Here is a 17,543-nt window from a genome sequence, read left to right on the forward strand (position 1 = left end):
CTCTAAAATGACATTAGAGGCAGTTTATGGTAGAGAAATGAATATTCAATGGTTGACATTTCTGCAGTCATCATGCCAATTGCACGCTCCCTCAAAACTTGAGACATCTGTGGCATTATGTGTGACAAAACTGCACATTTTAGAGTGGCCTTTTATTGTCCCCAGCACAAGGTGCACCTGTGTAATGATCATGCTGTTTAATCAGCTTCTTGATATGCCACACCTGTCAGGTTGATGGATTATCTTGGCAAAGAAGAAATGCCCACTAACAGGGATGTACACACATTTTTGCACAACCTTTGAGATAAATAAGCATTTTGTGTATGGAAATGTCTGGGATATTTTCTTTAAGCCCATGAAACATGGGACCACACTTTAAATGTTGCATTTATATTTTTGTCCAGTATAATTTGACAGTCCCTGATTTATGTTTACTATGTTACGTCTAGCCTATGAGACCAGGCTGCTAGTTTCTAAAGCCCATACCCTGAATTAGTGCCGGGCAGAGGATACGTAGCCTTTTCGTAACAGGTCTCTCAGAGCAAAGTGTGTTCACTGCAGCTCCACCCACACCGTGTAGGACGGATTAAGGTTCTATCCTTTTCTGAGAAGTGTGTAAACCTTCGGTGAGTCACAATCCTGTGAGTTATTTTGTTAGAATTCCAATGAAAATTCACTTCGGACATTGTTGTTGGAAATGAGCATTCTCGGTGCGCCCGAGTCTGTAGTTTATGTACCCTAAATGTCATATTTTGTCATTCGATGGTTTGCCGACAAAACCCGAAACCTAATTCTCGCGAACCACAAAGTTTAGCGAATTATTTGAAGTCGGACGAACCTGCAATAACTTCAACGAGGGGACAAGTATCGGTGTACTATCACGGGAATATGGCTATGACCGATATATCTAATAGGCTACCTAGTTTTATAACTTTTGCTTTGGAGAAGATACGCAGTCGTGGAGGGAAGGTGAGTGTTGACATTGTGTGCAGGTTAACGGATTAAATGTAATATAAACCGACCAATATCACATAGCCTACTGTGTGGCTTGCCATGTTTACCAGCGATCATTTCATGAGTCCTAATGAGACATTGATGACCAGACTGTAGACTGGTCAGACTGTACTGTAGGGGAGACCCGGTGATGGCTGTAACACTTCTGGCATTTTTGTCAATTTCTCATAGATTGTTTGAGCTACTACATTCAAAACGTGATAGGAACAGCTTCCATCTGTCTGCTACAAATGGGTATAGGTATTATCTCTCTAAATAAAACAGATCAATTGTGACTCTGTGGAAACATTACCCCGCCTTCGGGTCAGTTGAAACAGGGCTTGGTGAAATGTAACAGTTTGAATAAATGGATAAATCACGACATTCAACTAAATATTGATAGCTTTTATTGAGAACATGAGAACAGCCGAATTAATAACATGTTGATTTTTACGTTCCATTAACTGGCCCTTCTCAACTAAACTACAACATTTGGACTAAACAATTGAATGTTTGTGGTGTCCCTTATGGGGAAAAAAACAAATTAATTCCACATGTGAACACGTGTGATCTTGTGTGAATGACATGTGAAGTTAATGTGATCACGTGAGAACATGTTTCACATGAAAACAACATGTTTTTGGAACACTTCATGTAACATTTCACATATGAAATGTGTTTTTGAAACACTTCACATTTAGATATTGAAGGGATTTGATTATCTGACACATGTTGCCCCAGTGTAACAGGTGTGAAATGGCTAGCTAGTTAGCGGAGTGCACGCTAATAGTTTTACAATCGGTGACATCACTCCCTCTGAGATCTTGACGTAATTGTTTCCCTTGCTCTGCAAGGGCCGTGGCTTTTGTGGAGCAATAGATAACAATGCTTTGTGGGATACCTAGTCAGTTGTACAACTGAATGCATTCAACTGAAATGTGTCTTCCACATTTAACCCAACCACTCTGAATCAGAGAAGTATGGTGGGGCTGCCTTAATTGACATCCATTTCTTTGGCACCCAAGGAACAGTGGGGTAACTGCCTTGCTCAGGGGCAGAACAACAGATTTTCACCTCGTCAGTTCAGGGATTTGATCCAGCAACCATTCTGTTACTGGCCCAACGCTCTAACCACTAGCCTATCTGCCTAGTGGTTTTGCTGATGTGTTCAGAGGGTCCCTGGTTCGAGCCCAGGTTGGAGAGGGACAGAAGCAGAACTGTTACATTGATGCTGTTGACCCGGATCACTGGGTGCTGCAGAAAAGGAGGCGGTGAAAGGGGGGTGAAATGACTAGCTAGTTAGCGGGGTGCGCGCTAATAGCGTTTCAATTGGTGACATCACTCACTCTGAGACCTTGAAGCAGAGCAAGGGAAACAACTACAAGGGCTGTGGCTTTTGTGGAGTGATGGGTGGAGTGATGGGAAACAATGCTTTGTGGGAGGCAGTTGTTGATGTGTTCAGAGGGTCCTTGGTTCGAGCCCAGGTTGGGGCGAGGAGAGGGACGGAAGAGACATTGTTACACCAGGTAAAAAGTGATTGCATTCATTTTGGAACCGGGCTGCCTCCCGGGCGTGAGCCAGGTGCCCCGTTCAAAGCCCATTGTGAAGTCTGCTGAAAACAAAAGTGACGTAGATTAAGCACACAAATGTTATGTAATGGTCCCAGATAGTCCCAAACCATTATAAGTAAAGTAATGGTATGGTGGTTTTTAAAGTGGTATGCTGTTCCATCTCAAATATAACCCCTCCTGGGATTTGGACTCCCAGTTTCTGGATTTTAGGTGTGCTGATCTTTCTGCTGAGCAATAATGTCTGTAGCATTCCCCTACACATTCAATGCCTATAATAAATCTACAGAGTGCCCTCTGCAGTGCTCTTTTAGTTATCAGTTAATCTGACTTTCCTCTCATCGTTGATTTAATTGACATATTTCAGCAATTTGAGGGTATTCTGTATGTTGTTTCAATGTTACTCCTGAATCATTATGAGAAATACAATATCATAGTTTTTCTTGAGCGTATATTTAACAAGTGCAGGAATACAGGTGTGGTGGCATAGCAGAAATATCATAATGCCGGCAACCAAGAAGTTGTGAGTTCAAATCCCAGATGATGACACATTAAATAATAATTACTGTATAAATATACAGTTGAAGTCAGAAGTTTACATACACTTAGGTTGGAGTCGTTAACTTGTTTTTTAACCGCTCTACAAAATATAGAAAAACAGAAAACACTGGACAACTCTTCAGTAACTAACAGTTAATTTGGCATCGGGTCTATAGTTTTGGCAAGTCTGTTAGGACATCTACTGTGTGCATGACACAAGTCATTTATCCAACAATTGTTTACAGACAGATTATTTCACTTAATTCACTGTATCACAATGCCAGTGGGTCAGAAGTTTACATACACTAAGTTTACTGTTCCTTTAAAACTTCTTATGGCTGCAGGGGCAGTATTGAGTAGCTTGGATGAAAGGTGCCCAGAGTCAACGGCCTGCTCCTCAGTCCCAGTTGCTAATATATGCATATTATTATTAGTATTGGATAGAAAAGACTCTGAAGTTTCTAAAACTGTTTGAAAGATGTGAGTATAGCAGAACTCATATGGCAGGCAAAAACCTGAGAAGAATCCAAACAGGAAGTAAGAAATCTGAGCCTGGTCGATTTTCAACCCAGACCCTATTGAATTCACAGGTGGGATATGGATGAAGTTGCACTTCCTAGGCCTTCCACTAGATGTCAACCGTCTTTAGAAACTTGAATGAGGCTTCTACTGTGTTGTGGGACTGAAGGGGAGCTGAATGAGCCAGGTGTCTGGCAGAGAGCCAAGGGCTGGTCATGCGCAATTCACATGATGGCGACCTGCGTTCCATGGCTTCTCTACACACAAAGGAATTCTCCGGTTGGAATTTTATTGAAGATTTATGATAACAACACCCTGAAGATGGATTCTATACTTAGTTTGAAAAGTTTCTTCGACCTGTAATAACTTTTTGACGTTTTCGTCCGATGTTCGGCTGGACCTGCACGAGCGTTTGGATTTGTGTACTAAATGCGCTAACAAAAGTAGTTACTTGGACATAAATAATGGACATTACCAAACAAATCAAGCATTTATTGTGGAACTAGGATTCCTGGGCGTAAATTCTGATGAAGATCATCAAAGATAAGGAGATATTTATAATGTGATTTCTGTTGACTCCAACATGGATCATTTTATTTATTTTTCTGAGAGCTGTCTCAGATTATTGCATGGTTTGCTTTTTCTGTAAAGTTTTTTGGAAATCTGACAGCGGTTGCATTAAGGAAAGGTATACCTATAATTCCATGTGTATAACTTGTACTTTCATCTACATTTATGATGAGTATTTCTGTTGAATTGATGTGGCTATACCAAATTAATCATGTTTTTGGAACTAGTGATCGTACGCGCCAATGTAAACTCAGATTTTTTAATGTAAATATGAACTTTATCAAACAACCTACATGTATTGTGTAACCTGAAGTCCTATGAGTGTCATCTGATGAAGATCATCAAAGGTTAGTAATTCATTTTATCTCTTTGTGCTTTTTGTGACTACTCTCTTTGGCTGGAAAAATGGCTGGGTTTTTCTGTGAGTTGGTGGTGCTTTTGCTGTAAAGCCTATTTGAAATCGGACACGGTGGTGGGATTAACAACAAGATTACCTTTTTAAAGGTATAAAATACATGTATGTTTGAGGAATGTTAATTATGAGATTTCTGTTTTGAATTTGGCACCCTGCACTTTCACTGGCTGTTGTCATATCATCCTGTTAATGGGATTGCAGCCCTAAGAAGTTTTAAACAGCTTTGAAAATCCAGAAAATTGCCATGCCTTTAGAAGCTTCTGATAGGCTAAATTACATAATTTTTGTCAATTGGAGGTGTACCTGAGGCCTTGAAATACATCCAATCTTCAAACCTTGCTTGACATCATGGGGAAATCAAAAGAAATCAGTCAAGACCTGGTTCATCCTTGGGAGCAATTTCCAAACGCCTGAAGGTACCATGTTCATCTGTACAAACAATAGCACGCAAGTATAAACACCATGGGACCACATAGCCGTCATACCGCTCAGGAAGGAGACGCGTTCTGTCTCCTAGAGATGAACGTACTTTGGTGCGAAAAGAACAACAGCAAAGGACCTTGTGAAGATGCTGGAGGAAACTGGTACAAACGTATCTATATCCACAGTAAAACGAGTCCTATATCGACATAATCTGAAAGGCCGCTCAGCAAGGAAGAAGCCACTGCTACAAAACCACCATTAAAAAAAGCCAGACTACGGTTTGCAACTGCACATGGGAACAAAGATCGTACTTTTTTGAGAAATATCCTCTGGTCTGATGAAAAAAAAATAGAACTGTTTTGCCATAACGATATGTTTGGAGGAAAAAGGGGGAGGCTTGCACGTTGAACACTATCCCAACCGTGAAGCACAGGGGTAGCAGCATCATGTTGTTGGAGTGCTTTGCTGCAGGAGGGACTGGTGCACTTTACAAACTAGATGGCATCATGAGGAAAGAAAATTATTTGGATATATTGAAGCAACATCCCAAGACATCAGTCAGGAAGTTAAAGCTTGGTCACAAATGGGTCTTCCAAATGGACAATGACCCCAAGCATTCTTCCAAAGTTGTGGCAAAATGGCTTAAGGACAAGAAAGTCAAGGTATTGGAGTGGCCATCAGTAAGCCCTGACCTCAACCCTATTAAAAATCTCTGGGCAGAACTGAAAAAGTGTATGTGAGCAAGGAGGACTACAAATCTGACTCGGTTACACCAGCTCTGTCAATAGGAATGGGCCAAAATTCACCCAACTTATTGTGGGAAGCTTGTGGAAGGCTACCCTAAACGTTTGATCCAAGTTAAACAATTTGACAGTGGTATGGTAGTACCTGGGTACGGGATTGGTGGGTCCATCAATTTCATTCCCAGCATCCAGACCTCCTTAGGCGCGTCACAACTAATGCTGACCCTTGCAGCCATTAGCTATCTTCAATTTATTTACATGTTCAAACTTTAGCATTGTTAACCTACATCAACTATGTCTACACACGCTGGTTATAAACCTGATTTCAGTTTGGTGAATCTAACGACAAAGCAGGTGATGCCAGCGCAAAAACAAATTTGGTGAAAAAAAATGAGGTAAGAAATACAATCAGAAAACTGCAGATTTTAATGACATTAATCACAGGGTCTTGCTTCTTCAGATAAGCGTTGAGGACTAAACTGACCATGTGCACATTGAGTCATATGATTCTAGCTTGTCCCTGATTAAACATATTGAGTGTTACAACTTTCCTGTGTTAGGACCATCCCGATGTCCCCTAATTTATTTAAAACATGTTAATTGGCCTAGGTCAGGTAGCCCACAGTGGCTGACCAGACCTGGACTGTTTAAAAATGAATAAGAATTCACAATATTTCATCATACTGTACCTCATTGTATAATTTCTCACTGTACATGAAGTTGCACTGATACCTAGTTAAATTGTATTCACTTGCATAATTACCAAATAACCACACAGTAACTGTACTAGTAACTAATGCAAAAAGAACTGGCCCAGTTGCTTCAAATCTAGTTTAATATTTGTTTTATACTCCTTCTCTGAAAGTACAGTTTAGGCCTACAGCTGAGTAATTACAGCTGATGTGGTTCTAACACAGGATAGTTGTAACACTCTCAATATGTTTAATCAGGGATAAGCTAGACTCATGTGACTCACTGTGCAATATAGTTACAGATTGCAGAAGGGCAACTTCATGCAAAATGTTCCCCAACTCCTGTCTCCTGATCTATAACCAAATATATAAATGAAAGGCCAAATGAAGAAATAGCCAGTGAAGACATGAATGCAACCATCTAGCTTGGTATTTGAATACAATAAAAAATATAGGCCTGGTTTGACAGTTTTATATTCTAGAAGGTTATACACTGTCTGAAATATTTTGAGCAGGTGTTGGCCAATCATATAGTGATGTGGATCTCTTCCCATCTTTGTCTTGTGTGTTGGTCAGTAATGTATTCAGGTTTAGAGAGGTTGGGATGAGCTCTTAAGTTATCACAGCAGCCAAATGCACCAGGGCAGTTGTAACATCTCAGTCATAGTAACTCTAGGGTCTCTGTTAAATGGAATTGTCAGTCTTTTTGCATTTGATATTCTGGTAGAGATATTATATAGTCACTGCATTTGTAACAACACTTTCCAGACTCTGTTGTGTCCTTGCTTTTCCCAACATACGTCATGAGGTTATCTGTCAGGTCGAAATCATCATTAATGAATTAATGATTAGGCCGCTACTTGGGAGACTGCATAAATGATCAAATGCTGGCCAAGAGGTTATACAGCTTTGCTACTGAGGAACATCTCATTAAGCCATTAAAGTCACATCCTCCCACCATCTGATAAAGTCAGGTACATAACACGGTGTCAGCAAACTCTATTTCTGGCACCAGCCACCTCAGTGATGATTGATTTGACATGTATGGGTCATGTCTGAAGCCTTGTTTTCACGATGAGGGCAATAGTAAATGTGTTATGTCCTACCATCCCTTTCATGAGTAGCTAATGAGAACGTTGCCCAAACTCTTGTGGGGCAGTGAATACACTGAATGAGAGATTCAGGGATGAATAATTCATGTATGATATATTTTTCATGAGGGAATGAATGAATAATGGAGGAGCTTGGAAATAAGTGACACTGACCGATATAAAGGGCTAATTTTAGACATATCCATGGCTGAAACTCAGTGGATTATTCTATGAATAACTATGGGCTGATGATTCTAATGACACGGGCAACTTTAATGTGCTGTCATCAGAGGCCCATTCTAGAAAATTGCTATAGACCCCGTCTGTATTAGAACATAGTGACACTGCCCAGCTGTGGGGAAAACAACATGTGGTTACCTAGGTTACCCAGGTGGCTCACTGCAAAAGCTTGACCTTTTTCAAGCTTAATTTGTGTTTTCTGCTAGTTTTAGTCAGTTTCAAAACTACATTGAAGAAAAGTACATGTCTAAAGATTATTTTCAACATCGGCTGCTGCCTAGCATTCTCACTACTTAGAAAAATATAATATTGTAGGGCTTCCCTCGTGCCCCTGTTTAAGAAAATGTGAGAGACCAGAACATTAAAGTGGAACTGCCAGCGTTTTAATTACTTTGTCTGTTTCATATTGGCAATCATAATATCAGTCAAAAAGATAAAAATCCCAGTTTATGCTAAGAAAATACAACTTTATAAGATGTTTTAAAAATAGGTTATATTTGACTCAACATTCCATGGTGTACACTAAGGCATTGTTGGCAGAATAGAGGGATGCAGTTCAATGCATGATTCATATAATTCATTATACATTTCTTGGTAATCCAAAAAATATTGCTATCAGGTTGTAAATCCCAGTCCATTCGGGAGGCACTGTTTCAGTTTCAATGACTCAATATTTTGGACAAAAACTGACATGGAACTAAGGGTGGGAATTTCGATACAATCAAACTAGCAAGGACAATGATCACAAGTTAGTCATAACGTGGCTAGTAGGCTATCATATCTACAGTTTAAGTCTGAAGTTTAAATACACTTTTATTGGAGTCATTAAAACTCATTTTTCAACTACTCCACAAATTTCTTGTGAACAAACTATAGTTTTGGCAAGTCGGTTATGACATCTACTTTGTGCAAGACACAAGTAATTTTTTCCAACAATTGTTTACAGACAGATTATTTCACTTATAATTCACTGTATCACAATTCCAGTGGGTCAGAAGTTTACATACACTAAGTTGACTGTGCCTTGAAACAGCTTGAAAAATTCCAGAAAATGATGTCATGGTTTTAGAAGCTTCTGATAGGCTAATTTACATCTTTTGAGTCGATTGAAGGTGTACCTGTGGATGTATTTCAAGGCCTACCTTCAAACTCAGTGCCTCTTTTCTTGACATCATGGGAAAATCAAAAGAAATCAGCCAAGACCTCAGAATTGTCTTTTGTAGACCTCCAAGTCTGGTTCATCTTTGGGAGCAATTTCCAAATGCCTGAAGGTACCACGTTCATCTGTACAAACAATAGTATGCAGGTATAAACACCATGGGACCACGCAGCCGTCATACCGCTCAGGAAGGAGATGCGTTCTGTCTCCTAGAGATGAATGTACTTTGGTGCGAGAAGTGCAAATCAATCCCAGAACAACAGCAGCAAAGGACCTTGTGAAGATGCTGGAGGAAATGGGTACAAGAGTATGTATTGCCACAGTAAAATGAGTCCTATATCGACATAACCTGAAAGGCCACTCCGCAAGGAAGAAGCCACTGCTCCAAAACCGCAATAAAAAAGCCAGACTACGGTTTGCAACTGCACATGGGGGCAAAGATCATACTTTTTGGAGAAATGTACTCTGGTCTGATGAAACAAAAATAGAACTGTTTGGCCATAATGACCATCGTTATGTTTGGAGGAAAAAGGGGGATGCTTGCAAGTCGAAGATCACCATCCCAACCGTGAAGCACGGGGGTGGCAACATGTTGTGGAGGTGCTTTGCTGCAGGAGGGACTGGTGCACTTCACAAACTCGATGGCATCATGAGGAAAGAAAATTTGGTGGATATATTGAAGCAACATCAAGACGTCAGTCAGGAAGTTAAAGCTTGGTCGCAAATGGGTCTTCCAAGTGGACAATGACACCAAGCACACTTCCAAAGTTGTGGCAAAATGGCTTAAGGACAACAAAGTCAAGGTATTGGAGTGGCCATCACAAAGCCCTGACCTCAATCCTATAGAAAATTTGTGGGCAGAACTGAAAAGGCGTGTGCGAGCAAGGAGGCCTAAACCTCACTCAGTTACACCAGCTCTGTCAGGAGGAATGGGCCAAAATTCACCCAACTTATTGTGGGAAGCTTGTGGAAGGCTACCCTAAACATTTGATCCAAGTTAAACAATTTAAAGGCAATGCATTTTGCACAAACACAGTCCTTATAAAATGATGTCCTGAATATGAGAAGTTTTAATTTTGGATGCCATGTTCAGACATTCACAGAAGTACCAACAGCATACACAGTCATCCAAACCGGAAAATGTAAGCTACATTAGTCCTAGTGCTAACTGAAGATATATTGATATAACACTAGCGGTGATATTTAGATAACGCTTAGCTGACAGAAAACACTATGAATTAGTTAATGGCAATTACTATTTATAATTTGTCAGATTACGGTTGAGCTCAACATTGATCTAAATTTTGTGAAACACTTTCTTGAAATCGAAAGTAATCCAACAATGGGTTTGTGCACTCTTGTTTTTTGCGTTAACCAAAGATAATAAGAGGAGATGAGTTGTCTGTTTGCAGTACGCATGTCGAAGGGGCTGTGTCTACAATCCTTCACTTCCCGGCAATGAATTTACATGAAAGATGAGTGAACCAGTCCTTCTCCTCATTATAACATCTTTGGTCTTACAGACTTTTACGTGACACCCAGAAAGCATTGTATAATGTCAGCAAACATGGCTCCACACATAGCTGGCAAATAGCTTAGCATTAGCTCATTATGATCAGTACAACCTTCAAAAAAGCATTTTACATACATCATAGGTGTCCGTTACAATCTATGTAATAATTGTCACAAGTAATTGAAAACGTGAATAAAACTGTAAATATATTATCATACATACATACATAATTCATGCTACAGTAGAAACGAAGGCATGATAGAGAAAATTAGGCACTTCGATAGAAAAGCACACTTGTCTAAAGTTATTATTTGTAAGGAAAACAACAATGGTGGCAAAGTGAGCACCAGCCAGAAAATGTGCCAGTTCGTGCAAGTCTGCATACTTGATGTGTGGACAAAATGGGTAAGGGCTGTCCTCGAAGAGGGAAAGCCTCAAACATAAATTGTCCGCAACACTGAAATTGGCTACTTGTATGTGAATTAATGAGGCAAAACACACCTCAAATACAACTTGTTAGAAAATAATTAGAAATTGACATGTTGAAACAGCCTATAGGTAATTAGCAGGCTGTGTGTGTGTGTGTGTGTGTGTGTGTGTGTGTGTGTGCATGTTAACTGCCTGTTGCATAACAATCACATTTTGGAACAGTGAATGCATTCTGACATCATGTACATAAAACAACTCCTGCTGGGGCGATCGTTAGAGATATTTGGAACTCACGTATGAAAAGGTTAAAAAGTGTCATATTCTTCCTGGGGTTGTATATGAACAGGTTTTTATAAGATTTCATGTTGCTAAAATGCTGCCAGTTCCACTTTAAGTGGGTCAAGACCAACAACACCAACAAACAGACTATACAGCTACAAGTAGTGAGTGGTGTTACAAACAGACTGTACTAAAAAAGTTATATCTTACCTGTGATGAAATGTTTTCCACACACACAGCTTCGTGTAGGCTACTTGGACACTGAGTCCCCACATTTCCCACTCTCCCACACCGAATAGCCTGAGGGCTCTTTTTGCAAGCTCTATTTCCCTAAGTGGGAGCATTGCAAACCGTAGGTCGGGATTATTTACCTGGCTACATGTACATTGTACAACACAGCAGCTTTTCTGAATTTTTTTTGTTATTTCTGTATAAAATTAATGACGAAGTTTCCTATTGTTTTTACAATGGGGGGAATTATTGCGTGAATACCGACTGGGACTATTGCTTGAGGCCAATTCTATCAAACCGCTATCGTCTTAGAGGCCCTTTTAAAAAATACTGATATCGTTTGAGAGGATGGTTCTAAAACATTGTCTGAGAAGCTAATTCTATAACCGATTGTAAAGGAAGAGAAACACCCAGAGAGAGAACCAGTCTTCTTAGGTAGTTGTGGAAATGTTTTGGAAACAACACTGATTCAACGAGTGTGTGCCCAGTAGGTAGCTACAGAAAGGTGCCAGTTATGAAACTCCCAGCAGCGATCCTTTCAAGGCCTCCGAAGTCTTACTAGCAGAGATTTTTTTTTTTTCTGCCCAGGGTCAATATTACATTCCAAATAGCTTGAAAAGCTTTGTTATAGGTTTTTTTCCCAGTTAACTGCATCAACCATTGGCAGTTTGATATGTGAAACCCTAAGGAGTGCTTGTACTTATTGCAAAAAATAACTTTAGTCTCTGTTTAAGGCAGTTTGATTGATTATAAGGTATGAGTGTTTTTCAGCTTACACTTCATCCCTCTAGCACATGTCCTTCTTTCTATTTGACTCCTATTCAGAAGAAAAAGTAAGGCCTTTACTTTTGTGTTCAACTATTCATTTGAATGGAATAGCCTAACAGAGACAAATATTTAGCCTGTCATCAGATTTCTTGTTCTGAAAAGCCAGTGTGTCAACCTGACCTGACCTGGGTAAAATCTTTCCCTTGTGATGGAAGGCTGAGCAGCCCTGCGTGACCCTCTCCTGGGGTCCCGTCCCAGGATGTGGACTCTGGCAGGGTGCCCATGGCCCAGCTCCCCCCAGCATGGTCGGCCACTCTGGGCTAGGTCTCCAGGAAGTATCTCCCCTGGGCTGGGGTGTTCCCATACAAGTCAAACAATGAATAAACAGCGATTGGACCGACGCGGATCTGCATAATCTGATGCTCAAGCATTTCTTTCTCTGAATCTTGTTATATGAATTTAGGTCGCCAGTGATTTACAAACTATGTACCCAGAGAGAGGTGGAATATGGTATATGGCCTGGGATAGAGATGTAACCTCTAAAGAGGACATGATAGTAGGGATGTAAAGGTCATGTATCAGGATGGAAGGTCATGTATCAGGATGGAGACAAGGCAGTGAGTTATCCGGTTTAGTTATGTTTAATAACTCTTATTAACATGCAGTCCACAGAACTACTATCTGCTAGTCCTCATTGCTAGGTTAGTCTTATTAGCATAGTCCACTAGGTCAGTCACATCTGGTTATGATGATGACACGCATGATGACACGCATAACATCTGGTTATGATGATGACACACATGACAGTTATTGGTCAGCCAAATGACCATGGTCACCAGAGTGCGAATTACGGGGAGCCCAGGGGGGTATCAGATCCCCAAATGAGACATGAGACCGCCTAAATGCAACAAAGTCAAACTGATGCTAATTTAACATTCTCCTATTGGTTTATAATACAATTTGAGACGAGGCAACGAAGAGTCGGCTTGACTGGCCATTAGATTGGGGATGAAACCCGGGGAAAGGCTGGCCGATGACCCAATGAGGGTGCAGAGCGCCTTCCAGAATCGGGATGAGAACTGAGGACCATGTCACCCGGAAGTCCATGGATCTGGAAAATGTGCTGGACCATGAGCTAAGCCGTCTCCTTGGCTGAGGGTAACTTGGGAAGGGGAATGAAATGGGTGGCTTAGGAAAACCTATCCACTACCGTAAGGATAGTGGTGTTGCCATCGGATGGAGGGAGACCAGTGACAAAGTCCAGGGATATATGGGACCAGGGGCGGTGAGGAACAGGGAGTGTTTGAAGGAGGCCTGCCGTGGAGTCTTACTCTGTGCACACACAAAGCAGGCGGTGATGAACGTGGAGACGTCAGGAACCATGGTGGGGCACCAAAACCATTGTCGGAGGAAAGCCAGGGTCCGGTGGTAGCCGGGATGGCAGGTGAGGTTAGAGGAATGAGCCCAGGGCAGTAGGAGATGGTCAAATTAAAATGAGTGAATAACCGAGCCCAATGAGCCTGCCTTGAGTGGAGGCGCTTGGTGGTGCGGAGATATTCCAGATTCTTTTGGTCGGTCCACACTAAGAATGCCCCTTCTAGCCAGTGTCTCCACTCCTCCAGCCCCATCTTGACCTCAAGAAGTTCCCAATTTCCCACGTCGTAGTTCTTCTCAGCGGGATTAAGACAATGGGAGAGGAAGGGTCAGGGATGCAGCTTTTGATCCTGGACAGAACGCTGGGAAAGGACGACCCCCACTCCAACGTCCGAGGTGTCGACCTGCACCACGAACTGACGGGAGGGGTCCGAATGGATTAAGATGAGGACTGTGGTGAATCGATGCTTGAGATCTGAAAATGCTTGGTCAGCAGCTGCGGACCACGTGAACAAAACCTTGAGTGAGGTGAGTGCAGAGAGGGGGGTAGCCAGGGTGCTGTAGCGGCGGTAGAAAAGAGCAAACCCCAAGAAGCTTTGAAGCTACACTCTGGAGCTGGCTTGGGGCCACTCCACCACCTCTCTCACCTTGTTAAGATACATCTGAATGTCCCCTGCAGTGATGATGTATCCCAGAAAAGAGAGAGTGGAGCGATGGAATTCACATTTTCAGCTTTAACAAACAGCTGGTTCTCCAGGAGGTGCTGGAGGACTTGTCGGATGTGGAGAACATGCTCTGGAGCCGAACTGGAAAAGATAAGGATGTCATCGAGGTAGACTTACACAAGCCGTTTCAACATGTCATGGAGCATGTCATTGACCAGGTCCTGGAACACTGCGGGAGCATTGGTCAGTCCGAATGGCATAACTAGGTACTCAGTGCCCACTAGCCGTGTTAGACTGTCTTCCACTCGTCTCCTTCCCGTATCCGAACCAGATGGTAGGCGTTCCGAAGGTCCAACTTCGAGAAAATGGTCGCCCCCTTGAGAGGCTCGAAAGCCGAGGAGAAGAGTGGTAAAAGGGTAATGTTTCATGATGTCATTAAGCCCCCTGTAGTCAATACACGGGCGCAGAGTCCTTCTTCTTGTCCTTCTCCACAAAGACACAAGGAGAGTTTTAGAGAGGAGTGCGAGTAATAGGAGATGGGAGACTCCCTGTATGGCCCACAGCTTACCTCCATCATGAAATCCTCCAGACTAAGGCAAACTGTGGATTGTTGCTCCAACACCACCCTAGCCCAGGCGAGCACCCTCCCGGGCATCAGCGTTATAAGATACGCTATCTTCGAATGATCCAGAGCAAACAAAGATTGCTGTAGCTCGAAGATGAGGGAGCACTGGGAGAGAAACGACCGGCAGGTTCCAGGATCCCCAGCGTAGTGCTCCTGGAGGAGGTAGGCTGGAGAGAAGCACCGCTGGTAGAGGGGTTAATGTGAGTCTGGAAGGTTACCGTTGTGGCTTGCTGCCTAGTAGATAGTCCGCAGAATTGTTCCAACAATGCATGGAAGGCATGGTCATGGCGTTCCGCAAAGATATGGAGTCCCTCCACAAGGTTATGCAGTAACTCCTCGTGTCTTCCAATGGTGGCTCCTTGGAGGGAGACAGTGTTGTGGAGCTTGTCCGAGTCTGCTGGGTCAGTCATGGCCAGTTCGTACAATAAGGACTCAGGATATGACCCAGATGCAGACACCGGAGGTGGATAGTTTGCTTCTTAGAATATGTATTATACAAAGGGCAGGTCGAGGGCAGGCAAAGGTTTGTAATCCAAGGCAGAGTCAATCAGGGACAGAATGGCAGGCAGGCTCAGGGTCAGGACAGGCAGAAAAGTCAGAACCGGGAAGACTAGAAAGCAATAACTAGAGAACTGGATAAATGAGAAATACGCTTGTAAGATCTGACAAAACAAGGTGAACTGGTAAAAGACAAAGAGGAAATGCAGGTATAAATACACAGGGGATAATGGGGAAGAATAGGAGACTCCTTGTAGGGGGTGGAGACGAGCACAAGACAGATGAAACATCAGGATGTGACAAAGTGGATTTATGTGATTTTTCAAGATTTGTTTTGGCCATTTTAGTTGTGATTGCAAACCTTATCAAAACATATAGGCCTATGGGTACATGAGGTGTGCGACTATGATTTGAAAAAAAGTGATAATATATCATTCACAGGTGATTGTCACCCATCAGACTATTCTTGATTTAATCTTGTCTTTACATATATTAAATGATGTGTGTGAAATTTTTTTTGATTTAGAATGGGACATTATCATGCACCTGTCTTGAAACAGGGGCAGTGGGAAAAAATACATGTCATCTATGCACTTAAATAGCGAATGGAGGACGCTTTCCCCCAGATTTATTTTCATGCTAGCCAGGTAGGCTATACTCCTGTTGTAAAGAGATACTCCTGTTGCAAAGATAAGCAATGTGATTAATATTAGGAAAGTTGACAAATAAATATAGTAGGCCTAGCCCTCTTCTAAATCGAGGAAGATCCCATTAGCTTTCTATAGGCATCACTCTTTTCTCTCACAATTGCCAAGCCTATGGAAATGTTGCTCAACATGAGATCATTGGCTCTCATGAAGTTTGAATTGATTTTAAATTACATTTGCATTGATGTCACAATGGAGTGCTGTGTACCAGGCAGTTAGCAAGTTTGGTAGGCTACTGATGACCATTAGCAGCATCAGAGCTTGGAGAAGCCGAATTACCGTGACTAAACAGTCACATGGCATTTGACTGCCTTCATGACTCGTCACCGCCGGTGTGGCGGTAATACGATCACTCCAAAAGCCCTATACAGTGGGGCAAAAAAGTATTTAGTCAGCCACCAATTGTGCAAGTTCTCCCACTTCAAAAGATGAGGCCTGTAATTTATCATAGGAACACTTCAACTATGACAGATAATCCAGAAAATCACATTGTAGGATGTTCAATGAATTTATTTGCAAATTATGGTGGAAAATAAGTATTTGGTCAATAACAAAAGTTTATCTCAATACTTTGTTATATACCCTTTGTTGGCAATGACAGAGGTCAAATGTTTTCTGTAAGTCTTCACAAGGTTTTCACACACTGTTGCTGGTATTTTGGCCCATTCCTCCATGCAGATCTCCTCTAGAGCAGTGATGTTTTGGGGCTGTTGCTGGGCAACATGGACTTTCAACTCCCTCCAAAGATTTTCTATAGGGTTGAGATCTGGAGACTGGCTAGGCCACTCCAGGACCTTGAAATGCTTCTTACAAAGCCACTCCTTCGTTGCCCGGGCGGTGTGTTTGGGATCATTGTCATGCTGAAAGACCCAGCCACGTTTCATCATCAATGCCCTTGCTGATGGAAGGAGGTTTTCACTCAATCTCACGATACATGGCCCCATTCATTCTTTCCTTTACACAGATCAGTCGTCCTGGTCCCTTTGCAGAAAAACAGCCCCAAAGCATGATGTTTCCACCCCCATGCTTCACAGTAGGTATGATGTTTTTTGGATGCAACTCAGCATTCTTTGTCCTCCAAACACGACGAGTTGAGTTTTTACCAAAAAGTTATATTTTGGTTTCATCTGACCATATGACATTCTCCCAATCTTCTTCTGGATCATCCAAATGCTCTCTAGCAAACTTCAGACAGGCATGGACATGTACTGGCTTAAGCAGGGGGACACGTCTGGCACTGCAGGATTTGAGTCCCTGGCGGCGTAGTATGTTACTGATGGTAGGCTTTGTTACTTTCGTCCCAGCTCTCTGCAGGTCATTCACTAGGTCCCCCCGTGTGGTTCTGAGATTTTTGCTCACCGTACTTGTGATAATTTTGTCCCCGCGGGGTGAGATCTTGCGTGGAGCCCCAGATCGAGGGAGATTATCAGTGGTCTTGTATGTCTTCCTTTTCCTAATAATTGCTCCTACAGTTGATTTCTTCAAACCAAGCTGCTTACCT

General features: G+C 42.1%; 1 protein-coding gene across 2 annotated transcripts in view; it reads left to right on the forward strand.

The window, feature by feature from the left end:
• Positions 1 to 450: 450 nt before the first annotated feature.
• Positions 451 to 17,543, forward strand: part of LOC109872434 (glycerophosphodiester phosphodiesterase domain-containing protein 5) — a 41,690-nt gene continuing 24,597 nt past the window's right edge. The window contains exon 1 of one of the 2 annotated variants that reach the window (XM_020463636.2): positions 451 to 626. The gene's annotated coding sequence lies outside the window, so the exon portion shown is untranslated. Of the gene's footprint in view, positions 970 to 17,543 lie in introns of both variants that reach the window. The other variant, XM_020463635.2, reaches the window with a different exon arrangement.

The sequence above is a fragment of the Oncorhynchus kisutch genome, linkage group LG28, assembly GCF_002021735.2.
Source record: "Oncorhynchus kisutch isolate 150728-3 linkage group LG28, Okis_V2, whole genome shotgun sequence".
Taxonomy (NCBI): Eukaryota; Metazoa; Chordata; class Actinopteri; order Salmoniformes; family Salmonidae; genus Oncorhynchus; species Oncorhynchus kisutch.